At 38.1% G+C, this 20,220-nt stretch overlaps 1 long non-coding RNA gene across 1 annotated transcript; it reads left to right on the top strand.

The window, feature by feature from the left end:
• The first annotated feature begins 929 nt into the window (after positions 1-929).
• On the top strand, positions 930-19,449 carry LOC139195325 (uncharacterized). The gene is made up of 2 exons (XR_011580141.1): positions 930-1,415; positions 19,238-19,449. It is a non-coding gene; the product is annotated as an uncharacterized lncRNA (long non-coding RNA).
• The last annotated feature ends 771 nt before the right edge of the window (positions 19,450-20,220 follow it).

The following is a 20,220-nucleotide window of genomic DNA, read 5'->3' as shown; positions in this document are numbered from 1 at the left end:
TTCCAATAAGATTGGCAAGCGGCAAGCCAAAGCAAAGTTCCTTCCCGGACCAAGTTTGTTATTTTGAAGCTTTCTTCGCATCGATGGCAGCCATTTCGTCGCTAACTATACTTTTGCCGCTGACGTCATTTTTGGCCACCAGGTTCGCCTCCACTAGAGAAAATATCTAATCATTTTATGTTTTTACTCATTAAGGGTATATTAGTATTTTTGTATCAAATTTTGGTTATAATTATCATAATTTAAAACAGTGGTTATAATTCAGTATGAGACCCAAATTTTGGTTATTTTTCCAAATTTCCTAAGTTGTTTGGAACATAAAAAGTTCGTCAAGTGGAATAGAAATAAGTTTCAATTAAATAAAATTTTATACTAGCAAACGATTTTTTAATTATAAACTCACATAAATATAAAATACATATAAATCTCCTCAACATTAGTAGTCGTTACAGCTTATGAGAGAGGGTTCCGGGAATCCTCTCATCACATCCGTTTATCGTACATCGTGCGTTCAGTTTTTATAAGATACTATTTATATTTAATTTTAAACAAAAAAATTTACAATAATTTTTGAACGTACAATGTACGATAAGCGGATGTGATTGGAGGATCCCCATGATCCTCACAAAGAGGATCTGGCGAGGATCCTCCTAGACAACTATGAAATTCCGTCCCTGAATTTTACTGTTTAAAGGTACATATTCTCTTATTATTAATTGTAACGCATTTATATGTGCAACGCATGTTTTTTTTTAGAAGCCCCTCGATCGCATATTGTTGGAAAAAATAATAATAATAATATTAATATTAATGTTAAGAAATTGATCTGCCAAATGGCAGCTAAAGAAAGAAAAAAAAATTTAAAGAAAAAGCCACGGGGAGTGGCTGAGAGAGGGGGAAAAAGAAGAAAAGAAAAGGAGGTGAGGGAGAGAAAGGAGGGGGATGGGGGACGAATCAGAAGAGGAGAGAGGCGGCCGGGAGGAAAAAGGAGGGGGGAGAGTAGTACAGGATCGGGGACCCTGGCCCCAAAACCCGTTCGACCGCCTACCCAATCCGGCGGTCCCTCGTCGTTTTCGTCCAAATTTCCGATGAATTGGACCTATAGACCGTCCCCAATCATCATCTTGACCCTCTCTTTGCTAATTCCACCAAATATTAGAGGGAATTTGGTAGTAATTCGGTATAAAAATCATATTGGGTGCCGCGGGGGTTTTAGGTTGAGATCCATCAATTGGCAAATGATCTCCTTCAATTTCCACCATTAAAACCCTCCCTATAACCCAGGAACAAAGCTCAAACATCTTTGGAGGCGGCGGCGCACCGGTGGTGTCGAATTTAGAACACCCATTTTTAGGGTTTTTCGGCGGTTCGAGGCAAATTGGAGCCCTTCCAAGCCAAATTGGACTTAGCCACAGGTATAAAGTTTTCTCTACTATTTGAGATCTTCATTTCTGTAATTTTTGATAATTTTTAAAAATAGTTGAATTTTCCGACAAGTCGGGGCGGCCAACCGCCACCCGCGGCGGCGAGTGCGGCGGCGACCTGGCCGGTGAGCCGACGATGTCCTTTTAAATTTAATTATATGCCCTGGTTTCATAATTGATAGTCTTGTGATATGGTTTGATTGTTTGAACCTAATTTCATTACGATACGTGGTTAGGTCGAATATATGATTCGACGATCTGACCGTTGGATCGTCACCAAACCTTAATGTGTGATAGAACATAATATTTTTGGATCATATAAACTTACGGATGAAGAATCCGACGTACGGATCTTGCCTAATTGGATTTCTAAGTTTGTAAAATTAAATGTCAATCGTCACTTGAATTTTGAAATTGGTGGAGATCCGACCGTCAAATCTTGTTGAGATTTTAGTATGTTGTTATTTGAGTGTAATGTGGACTTTGGAAAGTACGGATCGAAAATCCAAGGTACAGATCTTCTGAATCAAATTACGTAAGTTTGTGGACCATACTGTTGATCGAGAGTTGACTTTTGGTCAACATGTCATCAAGCGTCCTAATTACTAAAATTAGTACTATGGGAGACGTAAGTGAAGTCTAGTGGGGCAACATTGGTTGGAGAGTGACTTGAATACTTGTGATATTGTTTATTATCTTAATTTCTTATATTGGTATTAATTGTGAATATGAATTGGTCTTATAAATAGGATTTCTATTGACATATGATTTATTTATATATTTAGCCATAGACTTATATTTATTAAACATGTATTGGCTTGTGTACGGGTGATGATTGTGATATATGTGTGTTTAATTATCTTTTAGTAATGTGAAAGGTAAGTCCGATAAATGTGGTGATAATGTGATCGTATATTCCTATTAGAAGTATTCTGTAGAACTTATATGCTTGTGTGACATATTAGTTGGTGGTCACGAGAAGTGAAAGTGTATGTGACTACGTTGTAATTATGTAGATGATGAGGTTTAGATATACCTGGTACATTTGGTAGGAATCATATGCTTGCTTGGATTCCGTTGAGTGATAGTCTGGAATCCCTTCTATTATGTGATTCCGTTGAGTGATGGTCCGAAATCATATGCTTGGTTGGATTCCGTTGAGTGATGGTCCGGAATTCCTTTCTACTTCGCGATTCCGTTGAGTGATGGTCCGGAATCGTATCTTGGTTTGGATTTCGTTGAGTGATGGTCCGGAATCCCTCCTACTCCGCGATTCCGTTGAGTGACGGTCCGGAATCGTATCCCAATTTGGATTTCGTTGAGTGATGGTCCAGAATCCCCTTTGGTGTCTTGGTTCCGTTGAGAGTTCCGGAACCCGATGATGATGGATTTCGTTGAGTGGTTCGAAATCGCATCATTTGAGACAGTTTCAGAGATGTAGGCTTCGGTCGAACTATGTCGTTCTAGCCCTGCAGTTCGATGAATTGTATGTGTTATTGATGATATGGTGATTGGCATTATTGATTGATGTGACAATTGGATGGTGTTGGAATGCATATGTATGGATGTATGATGATATGAATAGAAATCAATATTGTGCCTTGTTAAATGCTCCTTGAGGTGCTACATAATTGAATTGTGGTATTATGTTGAGTGTAGCGAAAAGATGAATGTTCGAGTGTAGAGAAAAGATGAACTACGAATGGCTTGATCCCTAATAAGGGTACGTAGGCAGTCTAACGAGGATGTTAGATGCAGCCATAAAGTATACGGAAAAATGACTATGCGATTCGATTCTTGAGTTGTGATTTGCCATATTCTGGAGACGGGGTATGTTGAGATACGAGTATTTGGTAACGTCACGTGTCAATCCTGGATGTATGTCGGGATCGGGGCGTGACAACAACTTATAATATGTTGAGACTTACAATACGTACTAGCCTCTCTGCACGCACTAATGTGCGTGCAAGAGGTTTTTTTTAATCACGAGCGCTACGCGCCCCTAAAGATGGCTTGTGTCAGTTGTTTCTTATTGTAATTGTCAAGATATATTTTTAGGAATGTGCTATCCACACACCTCATTTTACTTCTCACACACTCCTTGATAATTTCTGTTCGTTGATCTTCCTCAATTCATCCAATCCAACAACAACAACAACAACAAAGCCTTTTCCCACTAAGTGGGGTCGGCTATATGAATCCTAGAACGCCATTGCGCTCGGTTTTGTGTCATGTCCTCCGTTAGATCCAAGTACTCTAAGCCTTTTCTTAGAGTCTCTTCCAAAGTTTTCCTAGGTCTTCCTCTACCCCTTCGGCCCTGAACCTCTGTCCCGTAGTCACATCTTCGAACCAGAGCGTCAGTCGGCCTTCTTTGCACATGTCCAAATCACCGGAACCGATTTTCTCTCATCTTTCCTTCAATTTCGGCTACTCCTACTTTACCTCGGATATCCTCATTCTCAATCTTATCCTTTCTCGTGTGCCCACACATCCCACGAAGCATCCTCATCTCTGCTACACCCATTTTGTGTACGTGTTGATGTTTCACCGCCCAACATTCTGTGCCATACAACATCGCTGGCCTTATTGCCGTCTTATAAAATTTTCCCTTGAGCTTCAGTGGCCTACGACGGTCACACAACATGCTGGATGCACTCTTACACTTCATCCATCCAGCTCGTATTCTATGGTTGAGATCTCCATCTAATTCTCCGTTCTCTTGTAAGATAGATCCTAGGTAGCGAAAACGGTCGCTTTTTGTGATCTTCGCTAAATTGCTCCGGTCATTAGTGTGGATAAGTATATAAATGGATAGAGATAGGAAAGCAAACACAAGATGTACGTGGTTCACCCAGATTGGCTACGTCCACGGAATAGAAGAGTTCTCATTAATTGTGAAGGGTTTACACAAGTACATAGGTTCAAGCTCTCCTTTAGTGAGTACAAGTGAATGATTTAGTACAAATGACATTAGGAAATATTGTGGGAGAATGATCTCGTAATCACGAAACTTCTAAGTATCGGAGTGTGGTATCATCTTGACTTGCCTTATCTGTCTCATAGGTAGATGTGGCAGCTTCTCTGGAAGTACTCTTCCTCCATCCAGGGGTGGTATCTTTAACTGGTGGAGATGCACAAGGTAATGTATCAATTTCACTTGAAGCTTACTTGTAGTTTCAGGCTTGGTCAAGCGCGATACAAACCATGTAGTAGGAGTCCCCCAAGTCGCCGAGCTAGGGGATTTGCTGAAAGAGGTGACAGACAAGGTAAGCAATCAGAGCTCCGGCTGATTGTTCACCTTCTCCCCATCTTGCAGCAGCATGAAGGATAAAAAGAAGAAAAATGAGAAGAGATGATATGGGATACTTTTGCTTTTGAAGAAGTAACTTTCCACAGGCTTATTCTTGAACTGAGCTGGAGGGTTTTCTGGTTTCCTCCAGAGTATAAGGCCGACTGAAGAATTTGAGGGTCAAAACAAGTCCATCAAATCTAGAGTACGTTCGACCCTGCTGATATGGGATACTTTTGCTTTTGACAGAGTAATGGATGGATCGGCACGTGTGCTGTTACGCTTGTGTCCACATGCTTCCTTGTATCCTTCGCACTTGCCCTATCTGTTCCTCAAGCAGATGCGGTATCTTCCCTGGCAACATAAGATGTTGAAGATGAGTACTCGAGAGCAATGCCAGGTAAGTAATCAGGTAAGGGGTTCCAGGCTGTCAGTTCCTGGCTGGGAGCTTGATTTCAAGTGGTGACTGATTGCTCTCTTTCTCCTTGTCTGGCAGGTAAAAACAAGGCCAAAGGAAAAGACAGGGAAAAAGCATGATATGGGATACTCTTGCTTTTAACCTTGATGATATGAGATATTCTTGCTCTAGTATAGCTTGTTTGCAGAGGTATTATCGGGGGGAAAGAAAGCTGAATATTTCGAAAGACTTCGTTGAGAGTGCCCTCTCAGATATGAGGAAGGGTTGAGCATTTTTGCAGGTCTGCCTGTCCGTTGGGGATGGAGGTCGACATATATAGGAGTCTCCCTAACAACAAGTAGTAATGCTATTCCTTTACCCTGCTTGGTCATAGTACGGTAGTGGGAGCTGCCAGCTTCACATGTTTTAACTCTGTCAGAGCACTTTGAAAAAGTGGTATGTGGTATCTGGCTCTCGAGATTCGGAGAACGATGCTTCTTCGATTTTTGAGAAAGCAATCATGGTGGGGGTCTGGCTCTCGAGATTCGGGGAGCAGTGTCTCTTCGATTTTTGAGAAAGTAATCATGTTGGGAGTCTGGCTCTCGAGATTCAGAAGGCGGTGCCTCTTCGATTTTGGAGTAAGCAATCTTGTTGGGAGTGTTTTCTCGGATGTGAGTAAAGGTTGGGCATGTTTGCTAGTCTACCTTGCCACGAAGCACGGAGGTTGACACACAGGGACTTTCCAATTATCCAGCAGTGGTACTGTTCCTTTACCCTTGTGGGTAATAATATGGTAGCTAGACCTTCAAAATTTATGTGTCTAAACTTTGTTAGTGCTGTTTCTTTGCTATTCTTTTACCTTTCTTGGTCAGAGCGATGTAGTGGGAGCTGCAAGCTTCACGTGCTCAACTTTGGCAGAGACTTTGACAAAGTTATCTGTGGTACCCATGAGCTATTGTTGCGTGTGGGAAGTGGGTGATTGAACAGTAAGATTCATGTGCTTTCTACTTCACCAGAAGTCTTCGACAGAATGCCCATAATTTTCGCAAAGCTGAGTGTGCGTGTGACAGGTGCTGACAAGGCTAGAAAAGAAGGTGCCTCTTCGATTTCTGAGATCGGCCCTCGTGGTCTCTGAGCAGTCCAGCTTTTGAGAAAGCGAGCGCCTCTTCGATTGATTCGGAGAACGATGCCTCTTCGATTTTTGAGAAAGCAATCATGCTGGGGGTCTGGCTCTCGAGATTCGGGGAGCAGTGTCTCTTCGATTTTTGAGAAAGTAATCATGTTGGGAGTCTGGCTCTCGAGATTTGGAGGGCGGCCTCTTCGATTTTGGAGCAAGCAATCTTGTTGGGTGTGTTTTCTCGAATGTGAGTAAAGGTTGGGCATGTTTGCTAGTCTACCTTGCCACGAAGCACAGAGGTTGACACACAGGGACTTTCCAATTATCCAGCACTGGTACTGTTCCTTTACCCTCTCTTCGATTTTTGAGAAAGTAGTCATGTTGGGAGTCTGGCTCTCGAGATTCGGAGGACGGTGCCTCTTCGATTTTGGAGCAAGCAATCTTATTGGGAGTGTTTTCTCGAATGTGAGTAAACGTTGGGCATGTTTGCTAGTCTACCTTGCCACGAGGCACAGAGGTTGACACACAGGGACTTTCCAATTATCCAACAGTGGTACTGTTCCTTTACCCTTGTGGGTAATAATATGGTAGCTAGACCTTCAAAATTTATGGGTCTAAACTTTGTTAGTGCTGTTTCTTTGCTATTCTTTTACCCTTCTTGGTCAGAGCGATGTAGTGGGAGCTGCAAGCTTCACGTGCTCAACTTTGGCAGAGAACTTTGGCAAAGTTATCTGTGGTACCCATGAGCTATTGCTGCGTGTGGGAAGTGGGTGATTGGACAGTAAGATTCATGTGTTTTCTACTTCCCCAGAAGTCTTCGACAAAATACCCATAATTTCCGCAAAGCTGAGTGTGCGTGTGACAGGTGCTGACAATGCTGGAAAAGTAGGTGCCTCTTCGATTTCTGAGATCGGCCCTCGTGGTCTCTGAGGAGCCCAGCTTTTGAGGAAGCGAGCGCCTCTTCGATTTCTGAGATCGGCTTTCGTGGTCTTTGAGCAGCCCAACTTTTGAGAAAGCAAACACCTCTTCAATTTATGAGATCAACCCTCGTGGTCTCTAAGCAGCCCAGCTTTTGAGAAAGCAAACGCCTCTTCGATTTCTGAGCAGGCGCCTCTTCGATGTCTGAAGCTCCGTCGAGTGTAGCTTTTTTTTTATAGGGGCTGGCATTAAGTTCCAAAGCACACTTGAATCTCCACCAGTAGAAGCTCCATTCTTGCACTTCTAAGATCTTGATTTGTCCGACCTCTTCTCTCTTCAATACCTTTGAAAATGTCTGGCCCCTCCGACCGTCGTTTTGACTTGAACCTTGTTGAAGAGGCAGCACCGCCTTCTCCAGACAACATATGGCGCCCATCCTTCGTCTCCCCTACTGGTCCTCTTACCGTTGGGGATTCCGTGATGAAGAATGATATGACCGCTGCGGTGGTGGCCAGGAACCTTCTCACTCCCAAAGATAATAGACTACTTTCCAAACGGTCTGATGAGTTAGCTGTTAAGGATTCACTGGCTCTCAGTGTTCAGTGTGCAGGTTCTGTGTCTAATATGGCCCAACGCCTATTTGCTCGAACCCGCCAAGTTGAATCATTGGCGGCCGAAGTGATGAGTCTCAAACAGGAGATTAGAGGGCTCAAGCATGAGAATAAACGGTTGCACCGGCTCGCACATGACTATGCTACAAACATGAAGAGGAAGCTTGACCAGATGAAGGAAACTGATGGTCAGGTTTTACTTGATCATCAGAGATTTGTGGGTTTGTTCCAAAGGCATTTATTGCATTCGTCTTCTGGGGCTGTACCGCGTAATGAAGCTCCAAATGATCAACCTCTGATGCCTCCTCCTTCTAGGGTTCTGTCCAGTACTGAGGCTCCGAATGATCCCCCTCCGATGCCTTCTCTTTCTGGGGCTCTACCGACTGCTGAGACTTCTCCTAAGCAACCTTTGTGAAGGCTTCATCTTGTTTGTTTATTTTGACTCATGTATATGTACATATTTGTAGCTTATCGGGGATATCAATAAATAAGTTTTCCTTCATTTCAACGTATTGTGTTAAATACACCAAAGCCTTCTTCGCTAAGTTCTTTGAATTTTCTTTTGTTGAAGCTTGTATGTTGAAGCTTTCTGAGTGGAGCATGTAGGTTGGGGTAGTGTTCCCTTAATTTTTCGAGTGAGGAAAACTTCTCGGTTGGAGACTTGGAAAATCCAAGTCACTGAGTGGGATCGACTATATGATGAAGGGAAATCTATGAGTTTCATGTGGGATTTCAAGATGACTAGCATGCATATACAATTCAAAATTTATATACTTGAGCAACGGAAGCATGTTATCATATAATATCAAAGCTATAGTCATGCAAATCCCCTTCAAGGTTCATAGATTTATATATAATGCATCAAAACATTTTATAGAATCAAGAACAAAGTGAAGGTTAGTCTTATACCTCTTGATCTTGATTTTAGACCAAGCATGGACCACCTCCAAGCTCTTTGCTCCTTGAAATCCTTGAGCCTAGCTTCCTTCCTTGCCTCCTCCACTTTGTTAGAATGAGTGCTCCTAGGTTCTCTTCAAGTTTCCAAAGTAGGAAACCTCTAAAGATCCTCACCCACAAGTGTAGTGAGAAGGATGATGGAATAACCAAAAGGGTGAAAGATTGTTAGCTAAATCACTCCCTTTGGTGGTCGGCCCTTTGTAGTGTTTTTGAGAGATATTCTTTTTCCTTTTTGTTGTTCTAAACATCCAAAAACTCTCTTAAGGAAAATATCATTATAAAGTTCCTTATATATCAAAGAAAACCTAGCCAACAAATTGACTAAATATCTCACCCTTTCACACCTATATGGCCGGCCTCTTTGTTGTTCTTTTGGGCTTTGGGCTTTTATAATTTCAAGTCATCCAATGCTTGAATAAAAGCCCAATGGGTTTAGGCCCAATGGGCCCAATTAAACCCGAACGTTTCTTTAAGCCCAAAACGATCTTTATCGCTTTTATGATTTCTTTAGACTTTCTAAATTAATCACAACAATTAATTAATCCAATTAATTATTTCCATCATCCATTGGTTACTCACTACAATAGTGTATTGGTGAACAATCTTTTAGGTTCTAATTAGTAAGGCAGTGAGGTGATTGGAACCAATCCAATTAATTCAATCACTTATTGAATTGAAACTTCATTTCAATTCACCATTCTTCTTTGGTGACTACATTTAATCATCTAGAAGAACTCACAAGCTATGAGTGACATCTAACCATATGTCATAGCTACCCAAGCTAATGTAGAAGTTTATTCGAAGAACCTATTCAGTTGGAATTACAATGTAATTTGATCATTCTCTAATACAATACTCTCAATCACATCATTAGGGTATGGATATTATGTCAAACCCCTAATATGATTATTCCTTCATATATGATTCATTTGAGTCGTATAGGAACGCTTTCCTTTTAATACGCTCGATACTTCGGCCGAAGATTCCCGAATCATATCTTAGAGTATTCTTCCTCTCTTATCGAGGATTAGAGATTCCTTGTTGCGCATACACTTGCCTTCATGACTAAGTGGCTTAACCCCAATCATGCCGTGGACACCCGCGAATGGGGAGACTTTGACATAATCAAAGATTAAGTACTTAGCCACAAGACAACGACGATGCCTCAGGTCTAAGGACTACTTACATTATTCCAACCATTAGAGTTACTTGCTTGACATGTGAGTAGACCTCCATGCAAGTACTCTCGTTCGATTGTGTTCAGTGAACTCATTCCCCTAATGAGCACCTACATACTTGTCTTAGTGTCACAACACGAATGTGATGAAACTTTCCATCCTTCCATTTGAAGCAGACATAGTATGTACTGGTCTAAGCATTGTCAGTATCCCTCCGACAATCCAATGACCAGGAACCTTTTGGACATCTGGTTATGTGAAGAAGGTCTCTGTAGTCTAACATCATTAGATTACTTCTTCAATCGATCCATTGTCTATGGATACACTATTAAGGACATATTTCGTCTATTGAGATAGTCCTAATTCGTGTCTTTGCCTTTGATGTATAAGATTCATCCATACATTCATTTATTTGTCCTGAAAGATTTCTTCCAAAGATTGACTTTCAGGGCATATTTCCAACAATCTCCCACTTGCACTAAAGTCAATCACTAGTGTATCTTATACATCTTGTCGAGAGAGTTTATGCTCGTAGGTTAACTTGGTTATGTATTAATCCCTTTTCATTTAAAAGGGATTTACTTATCAAATGTTTCCAAAACATTTGATGATGTCTCTTTATTGTGTTCGAATACTTTGATGAGACCTTAATTCCATGGCTTGAGCTATCGCCCCATTACGTCGTAGTACACTACTAACGACCTTATGGTTTGGATTCAATCATTGGTTCTAAAAGAACCCCTTCCATTCAAAACACATTTTTGAAGCAGTTTCTAAAACTATATATCAACATATATTTCGTTTGTATACTTTATACAAATTTCGCTCCAAGCTTGAGACCATTGTAGTACAATACTAACAATTCATTTATATGATTAGTACTTCATCCATTATGAAGTTCCATTTGTTAAAATGGCTTATTTTCACGTTGGTTAACAACCTAAGTGAATGCACGCTTCCAGAGTCCTACTCTGATGTTTCTTTCTTAAAGGCAATAATACTCTATCAGTTGCTTTGGTTCTGATCCTGGGACATAGTAATATCTTAAAGTGACACCCATGTGGATCTTCACCTTTGGATATCTACTTCACGATATCTACTTCACAAGTCAATACATGTGTCCCTTTTGTGATTTTATGACACATCCATTATAAGGGTTATGAAAGTGATTTCCTATCACATAGGAAAATGCTTTCTTAAATCTACAACATTTGAGATTTATTTCCCATATAACATTATTGAGACAGCCTTGCTATATCAATAAGTCCAATTTCAAGTCTATACTTCAAAATTGACCGTGTCATGTATTGTCATTTTTCGAGTAACATCTATGTTTTATTAAGTCTATCAAATGGACTTTATTCACATCTTGTTGCTCAAATTATGACATCACTCCCACTGGCCTTGTTGTAACTTAGCATTCATTCAAAAATAACAATTATATTTTCTTGATTTGAATGCATATTGCTCCCACTAACTTAAATGAATCATACACAAAAGAATTCCTTCTCAAGTAATTCCATGAAATGTGTATGACTTGCTTTATCAGGTCAATCCATTTAAATTATATGGTGTCATACACCATACTTCAAGTTTTAGTCATACTAAGACCTTTAATGTAGTCATATAAGAATTATCTAAGTCTTTAGTGAAGCATTGCTCCTACTAAGGATAAAAACTCAACCATTCCTTCTAGGTGGTTGATATAATTCTTTATCAAAACTACATAGAGCAATATCGTTACATGAGATGTTGAATTTGGTTTGTCTTATTGTTAAACCACATGTTGTGACTCATTTTGAAATTTATTCCCTTTTGTTTCATCAACTTGTCCATATGCTTTGTTTATTAGCTTGTTCTCATAAAAGAGAATGATGGACAACTCCCAACATATAACCATTTTATGTTAGGTTGACGAAACCAACATTCAAAGACTATTCTTTAAATGTCACACAACATAGAATTTTAACGTTTGAAGAGCTTGAGTCCTTTTAACAATTAAAATTACAAACTCTTAATAATAGTCAAGTACTATTATTCTTTAGACAACTATAAACCAATCCCATTCAAGTTTATATCCATTTTCACACCTCCCACTATTTCTCATGACTTTAATGAGAAATTATTTCATACATTCAAAATGTATAAAATTGGAATATATTGGAAGAAGACATTGTGTAGTAGCTTTAGAACATTTCAAGCTTATTTGTTTCAATCTTCACTAAGTTAATGTCTTGTTATTTAAGTGACTAAAGTCTTTAAACATTTTATAGATTTAGACACTTCTTTCTTGGTTTAGTCACTAACACAATTGACATTTTAAAACAATTTTAAGAAAGCCCAATTAATTGTTCAAAACTACTAATTGAATCAAGAGTGATTTTGATCATTGTGTTTCAAGTGATAACCATATAAGAAACATTTTTCTTATTACTTATATCATTATAATGATCTTCCTTTTCTTCAAGAAAGGATTCTCTAGACTTTTGTCAATTCATATAGAACTCATAAGTAGACAAATGGAACCGAATCTAAAGATTCATTGTATCCTTTTATGTCCTACATGTGAGATCTATCCATAATTGATAAATCTAAAGTTTGGTTATCACATTACAATAAGTGATATAACTCTTGTATCTCATCTAGGATACAACAAGACAATTTTTCAATTCATAACACTACTTTAAGGAAATAATATCTTAAAAAGGCATACTTCACATTAATATGATAGTTCAAACATTCATAATGTTTAATACAAAAAGTATTAGCTCTATACATTTAGAGACTAATATAAATACCTTTATACATTTAGGCACTATATAGTGGTCTTTCATCATATGAAGCCACATAATAAGTTCTTATCAAAATAAGAAAGTTTAAAGACAATCTTTAATGCCTAACAAACTTCCTAAGTAGTGAGCAAAAACATAGTGGCTGAACACTTCACCACTTTTTCTTTGCTTGTTCTTCTTCTACTTGGCTTCTCCACCTATATACAATTATAAAAGTGATTAGCCCTTTATATCAAATATAAATATTTAGAAGATCTAACATTTAGAATTGAAGTTAAGGACATAAACCATACCTTGTGGCTTGTCCTTAAGACTTGTAAGGTATAACCTGCAATTCCTTCTCCAATGCCCCTCCTTTCCACAGTGGTGGCAAGTCCCTTTGGGCTCTTTTGCCTTCTTTTTCTTCACTCCTCCTTTCGGCTTAGGAGTGGGTGACTTCTTCTCCTTCCCTTTGCCTTTGCCTTGCGGCATGGCCTTAGAAGATGATGGCTTGTTGTAGGCTACTGCAACAGTCCCTACACCGCTCTCTTTCTTCATAGTCTTCTCAGCAGTTACTAACATGTTTAGTAACTCAGAGAGAGTACTATCCATCTTATTCATATTGTAGTTCATTACGAACTGCGCAAATGAATCAGAAAGAGAAGCCAATATGAAGTCCTGGGCCAATTCCCCGTCAAGTGGAGTACCAAGGTTCTCCAATTGTTCAATGAATCCTATCATCTTCAGTACATGTTGGTGTACTGGAGCCCCCTTTACCATCTTGGTCTTTACAAGTTCACAAACAGTGCTAAAGCGACGGTTGCGCGTCCCTTCGCCATATAACTCCGTAAGATGGAGTATTATGGAAAATGCACTATCCATGCCCTCGTGCTGTCTCTGTAGCTCCTCATTCATGGAAGCCAACAGATAGCACTTGGCTTGTATATCATCCTCAACGTGCTTGTCATACTTAGCACGTTCATCCTCAGTAGCCTCAGGGCTAAGAGGTATGTGAGGTGGAGGCTTATCTAGTACGTAAACAATCTTCTCCAACGTTAGGAGAATCTTGACATTACGATACCATGATGGGAAATTGTGCCCCTCTAGGTAATGTTTGTCGAGTATTTTCGCGAGTGTGCTTCCAACCATATCTATATACATAAACAAATAAAATAATTAGATTGATTGTTGTTTAAGTCAAACGATTCGGGTCTTTAAACCGAATGACACCACCCACCATTTTTGGCAAATTCCATATCCCCCATAATGGAATCCGGGAGATTTCAAAGAAAGCTCCTAGCGGGTTATGGGAGACTCACTATTACCAAGCCCACTTCACGATTATACGATGTCGGCTAGCAACAATAATAATGAGAGAGTACGCTTACTCATTTGCAACAACCTCTTGCAATTACCCATCTTTTTGGCCTCTAGAGAACAATGCCTCATGATTATACAATATTGGCATCATTTCTCTTAGTTAAGTTCTTTCCCACCATGCTGGTTTAGATAGGGGTTCAAGCATGACCTCACGATTATACGATGTTGGCCACACTCGTTGCCTACCTTAACCTCATCAAATGTTTTAAATAAGCTCCTCCTGAATATAAGCATGCACTTTGTCACTTCCCCATTATAGGGTGAAGGCGGTGTACAAGTCATAAACGCTTGGAGCCTACCACGGTGGAAGGCCACGAAAAAGTGTTCTAAGCACTCTTACGCTTTCAACTTAATATTGAGTGGTTGAGGGATTTTAAGGTCTCATCAATTTTATTTATTTAATCACAATCAAATAAATAATGTCCTATTACAACTACTAGTCCAAAGTTAATGAAATTAGTAGCATATGATATCCCCACTATTCGTTTTCATAAAACAAATCAATATCAAAACATTTTTCAAAATATTGGAGATATATGTAACTACTAATTGTATTCATTATAGTTTAGTAGCGTATGATACTCCCACTATTTGTTTTGAGAAAAACAAATCAATATCAAAACATTTTTCAAAATATTGGAAGTAACTACTACTACTAAGGTTTTTGCATTCCTTTGAAATTGGACTTTATAGTTATCTTAGGCTCTTGGATGACCATGGACTTATAAGGTTATTGCAACAACGAGCCATCATTGTTGAATATAAACTCGGGGAGGTTGTGTCAATTTAATTACGTGCTTATCAATCCAATTAAAACCATTTTCATTGAGCCATTAGAAATGAAAGACAATCATTCATTGCTAATTGGGGCATTGGACCCTTTTAATCTTTAATCTCATGTCAAAACCCTCTTTTAGTTATGTCTCCTTACCAATAGTTAAAGAAACTCTAGTCTAGCACTAGAGGGAATCAACTAACGAATAGAGATTAAGAAGTAATAAGAATTACAAACCGATTTGTACAAATTCCTACAAATTACATATACTAAAAGGGGAGAGATAGATTAACGTCAAACGTGACAAGGTCCAATTAAACAGTAATTAAAACACATTCCCAAGGTTCAAACAATTTGATTTTAGCGCCTTATCTCATAGCTCAATTATCGTTTAAGGCATAAGTCCATAGTCATCCATTTTACAATTACTTAAACACATTTAAATAATCATAATGGAATGCAACATAAACATTTAGATTTAGTGCATATGGGCATAATATAATTATGGGTTTAAACAACTAACAAAATTAAAATCAAATATTTTAACTTTCTAGTTAGTAGGGGCCTTTATGCAAATATGAAAAAGTTAGGGGTCAAACCGTAAATACTCAAAGTATAAAATATCTTTTCCAAATTACAAAATACCCCACAAGTGGGTATACCACTAGGGGAGGCCGGCCCTTGAATTGGGGAGAAGGTAAGTCTCACTTATCTTCCCTTAAATCATGTAAAGTAGAATAAAATCATAATTTTGCTTGTCACTTGGTTTTGGTTTAAATGATTTTATTTCAAAAGGTGATGGAAATCTCTTAGATAAGCTTATGGTTTTATAAGTTTTAATATGATTATGGATGGTAAGAACATCATCCAAAACCATAAAACTTTGCATGAAAACCAAATAAAAACACTTTCACCCAAAACCAAACCATGAACACCAAGAACAAAACCATGAACATATTTTCAAGATTTGTGTATTCTTGATGATTTTTCAAACCCAAAAACAAAAGTGACAAGGTTTCTACTTTCTAGCTTTGAAATGATGTGTGAGTGTCTTACAATAAAACACAAACACATGCTCAAAATTTTCCCAAAAACGTGCCAACCACAAAGAACAAAACCCCAAAATTTGTTCATGACTTATTCTTCATTTCATGCATACAAAACAACTTTTACATGCATATCTTTTTCAACTCTTGATTTACATTTTTCAACCATTGAAAAACAAAAGATAAACATACTTTTAAATGAAGAAATCATATGTCAAAACTCATCTTTCATTCATGCATACAAAACAACTTTTGCATACATATCTTTCTCAACTTTTGATTAACATTTTTCAACTTTTGAAAAACAAAAGATAAACATACTTTGAATGAAACAATAATATGTCATACATAACATTAATACCCATATGCATAAAATCCAAAAGGACACATTATACATAAACCTTTGGCTCTGATACCAATTGAAGGGAAATCTATGAGTTTCATGTGGGATTTCAAGATGACTAGCATGCATATACAATTCAAAATTTATATACTTGAGCAACGGAAGCATGTTATCATATAATATCAAAGCTATAGTCATGCAAATCCCCTTCAAGGTTCATAGGTTTATATATAATGCATCAAAACATTTTATAGAATCAAGAACAAAGTGAAGGTTAGTCTTATACCTCTTGATCTTGATTTTAGACCAAGCATGGACCACCTCCAAGCTCTTTGCTCCTTGAAATCCTTGAGCCTAGCTTCCTTCCTTGCCTCCTCCACTTTGTTAGAATGAGTGCTCCTAGGTTCTCTTCAAGTTTCCAAAGTAGGAAACCTCTAAAGATCCTCACCCCTAAGATCCTCACCCACAAGTGTAGTGAGAAGGATGATGGAATAACCAAAAGGGTGAAAGATTGTTAGCTAAATCACTCCCTTTGGTGGCCGGCCCTTTGTAGTGTTTTTGAGAGATATTCTTTTTCCTTTTTGTTGTTCTAAACATCCAAAAACTCTCTTAAGGAAAATATCATTATAAAGTTCCTTATATATCAAAGAAAACCTAGCCAACAAATTGACTAAATATCTCACCCTTTCACACCTATATGGCCGGCCTCTTTGTTGTTCTTTTGGGCTTTGGGCTTTTATAATTTCAAGTCATCCAATGCTTGAATAAAAGCCCAATGGGTTTAGGCCCAATGGGCCCAATTAAACTCGAACGTTTCTTTAAGCCCAAAACGATCTTTATCGCTTTTATGATTTCTTTAGACTTTCTAAATTAATCACAACAATTAATTAATCCAATTAATTATTTCCATCATCCATTGGTTACTCACTACAATAGTGTATTGGTGAACAATCTTTTAGGTTCTAATTAGCAAGGCAGTGAGGTGATTGGAACCAATCCAATTAATTCAATCACTTATTGAATTGAAACTTCATTTCAATTCACCATTCTTCTTTGGTGACTACATTTAATCATCTAGAAGAACTCACAAGCTATGAGTGACATCTAACCATATGTCATAGCTACCCAAGCTAATGTAGAAGTTTATTCGAAGAACCTATTCAGTTGGAATTACAATGTAATTTGATCCTTCTCTAATACAATACTCTCAATCACATCATTAGGGTATGGATATTATGTCAAACCCCTAATATGATTATTCCTTCATATATGATTCATTTGAGTCGTATAGGAACGCTTTCCTTTTAATACGCTCGATACTTCGGCCGAAGATTCCCGAATCATATCTTAGAGTATTCTTCCTCTCTTATCGAGGATTAGAGATTCCTTGTTGCGCATACACTTGCCTTCATGACTAAGTGGCTTAACCCCAATCATGCCGTGGACACCCGCGAATGGGGAGACTTTGACATAATCAAAGATTAAGTACTTAGCCACAAGACAACGACGATGCCTCAGGTCTAAGGACTACTTACATTATTCCAACCATTAGAGTTACTTGCTTGACATGTGAGTAGACCTCCATGCAAGTACTTTCGTTCGATTGTGTTCAGTGAACTCATTCCCCTAATGAGCACCTACATACTTGTCTTAGTGTCACAACACGAATGGGATGAGACTTTTCATCCTTCCATTTGAAGCAGACATAGTATGTACTGGTCTAAGCATTGTCAGTATCCCTCCGACAATCCAATGACCAGGAACCTTTTGGACATCTGGTTATGTGAAGAAGGTCTCTGTAGTCTAACATCATTAGATTACTTCTTCAATCGATCCATTGTCCATGGATACACTATTAAGGACATATTTCGTCTATTGAGATAGTCCTAATTCGTGTCTTTGCCTTTGATGTATAAGATTCATCCATACATTCATTTATTTGTCCTGAAAGATTTCTTCCAAATATTGACTTTCAGGGCATATTTTCAACATATGAATCTTAGAACGCCATTGTGCTCGGTCCTGTGTCATGTCCTTCGTTAGATCCAAGTACTCTAAGTCTTTTCTTAGAGTCTCTTCCAAAGTTTTCCTAGGTCTTCCTCTACCCCTTCGGCCCTGAACCTCTGTCCCATAGTCGCATCTTCTAATCGGAGCGTCAGTAGGCCTTCTTTGCACATGTCCAAACCACCGTAACCGATTTTCTCTCATCTTTCCTTCAATTTCGGCTACTCCTACTTTACCCCGGATATCCTCATTCCTAATCTTTCCTTCAATTCATCCAATCCAACGACCGAAAATTAAAAAGATGTGTGAGAAGTAAAATGAGGTGTATGGATATCACACCCCTATTTTTAATGTATTGTGCAAGGGAGAGACCTTTTCTTTATCATGTATGTTCTAAAAACTTGTCATGAAAAAATATGTAATTTGTGTAATTTAAGGTTTTCCTTTGTTTCTCTATCAATGTGTTGTCTACATGTAAAACAAAAGCTACGAAAGGTATGCTAATGAACTATTTATGTTGCCTTATTTAATATAGGTTTTTTCTGTGTTCTACACGTTCTTCATTTTTTCGTATTCTTTTTTCTCCATTTCTATTTTATTTGATTTATAAATACATGTAGTTCTCTTTTAATTGGCTATATAATGTGTGTGAGAGGCTTTATTAAACATGCGCACAATGGACGTCTTACACATTTGTCACATTTAACAGACACCAAGAATAAAACTAAGAAAAATATTACTCTCTATGTTGATAGATTAAAAAACATGTATTAGCATGTCCTAACATATGATTCTGTTTTGAGGGTCTAATTTGTCAATATTTGAAAGACACTCCTGTGCTCTCTTCAAAACAAGAGGCAAGACAACAATATTGTTGGGAACTTTATCTTTTGTTCGATCACATCTTCTCGGTATCTCCATTAGCCGTTAAAACCTTCTCTATTAGAAGCAACTTGTCCTACAGCTGCATAATATGCTCATATTAAATGCTTCAATAACAACTGGAGTGTTTTCAAATGTCATGTAGGCATACTCAATTGAAGGTGAGGTTCTGATCATGACAGAGTGCAAGAAATCCTGCATCAGGTTCAACCGAAACACCAATTAAAAGGCAAAAAGCTATATAATAAATTTTAGCTGGTGTTTGTTCTAAAACTTTAATCCATCAGAACCACAAAGGAACCTAAAAAAGTAGGAACAACCACATTAAGCTATAAAAACGATAATTTTTCTTTTTAAGTTTTTACCTATACATGCATAAAGCGTATGTCTAATTTCATGTTATATCTACAAAGAGTAAAGCGAGTACAATTCATCTAACCATGCAAAGAAGCTCTCTATAAAAAAGGAATGCAAAGAGAAGGATTTCTCAACGACAGACATCTTTTGTTCAGGATTTCTCTTGTCAAACATTTTTTTAGTAGAAATTGTTTACCAAGCATCATGATCATGATGGTTTTTCTCATTCATTCATTAAACTATACACATAAAACAAAGTATAAATGTCAAACAAACCAACTATTAAACGTACCCGCTTCCTTGTTCAAATATTGGACCTCTCTATCCTCTACGATGCTGAAGTTGCCCTCATGATCATCTTCTCTCCCTCTGGCATGGCCTGCCAATCTGCAAGCCACGAGTACGTTTAATTAACAAATAATTCAACTAGCTAGCTAGGTTTGATGATTATCTTTTCAATTAATATATGGTTTTGCTAACGTGTGATGTAAGATAAATAGGACCATTTCCATGTATAGAGGTGAAGTAGGGTTGCCTGAAATCAAACAACTTCAAAGGAAGCAAGTCAAGCCAACAAAAACTCTCCTGTGGAAGATTTATCCACGATATTAAGGGCAAATCATTGTCTAATTCATTTCTGCAACGTTACATTACTGGTTACAGTAAAAAGAAAAAGAAAAAAACCAAGACTTCAGAGTCTACAAGTCAAGAAGACTTCAAAGGCATAAAAAGTGTGTGCAGACGCATTCACTAATCACAGTATAAAGAAGA

The sequence above is a fragment of the Malus domestica genome, chromosome 04, assembly GCF_042453785.1.
Source record: "Malus domestica chromosome 04, GDT2T_hap1".
Taxonomy (NCBI): Eukaryota; Viridiplantae; Streptophyta; class Magnoliopsida; order Rosales; family Rosaceae; genus Malus; species Malus domestica.
Note: the sequence above shows the minus strand (reverse complement) of the source record. Positions and strands in the feature narration are given on the sequence as shown.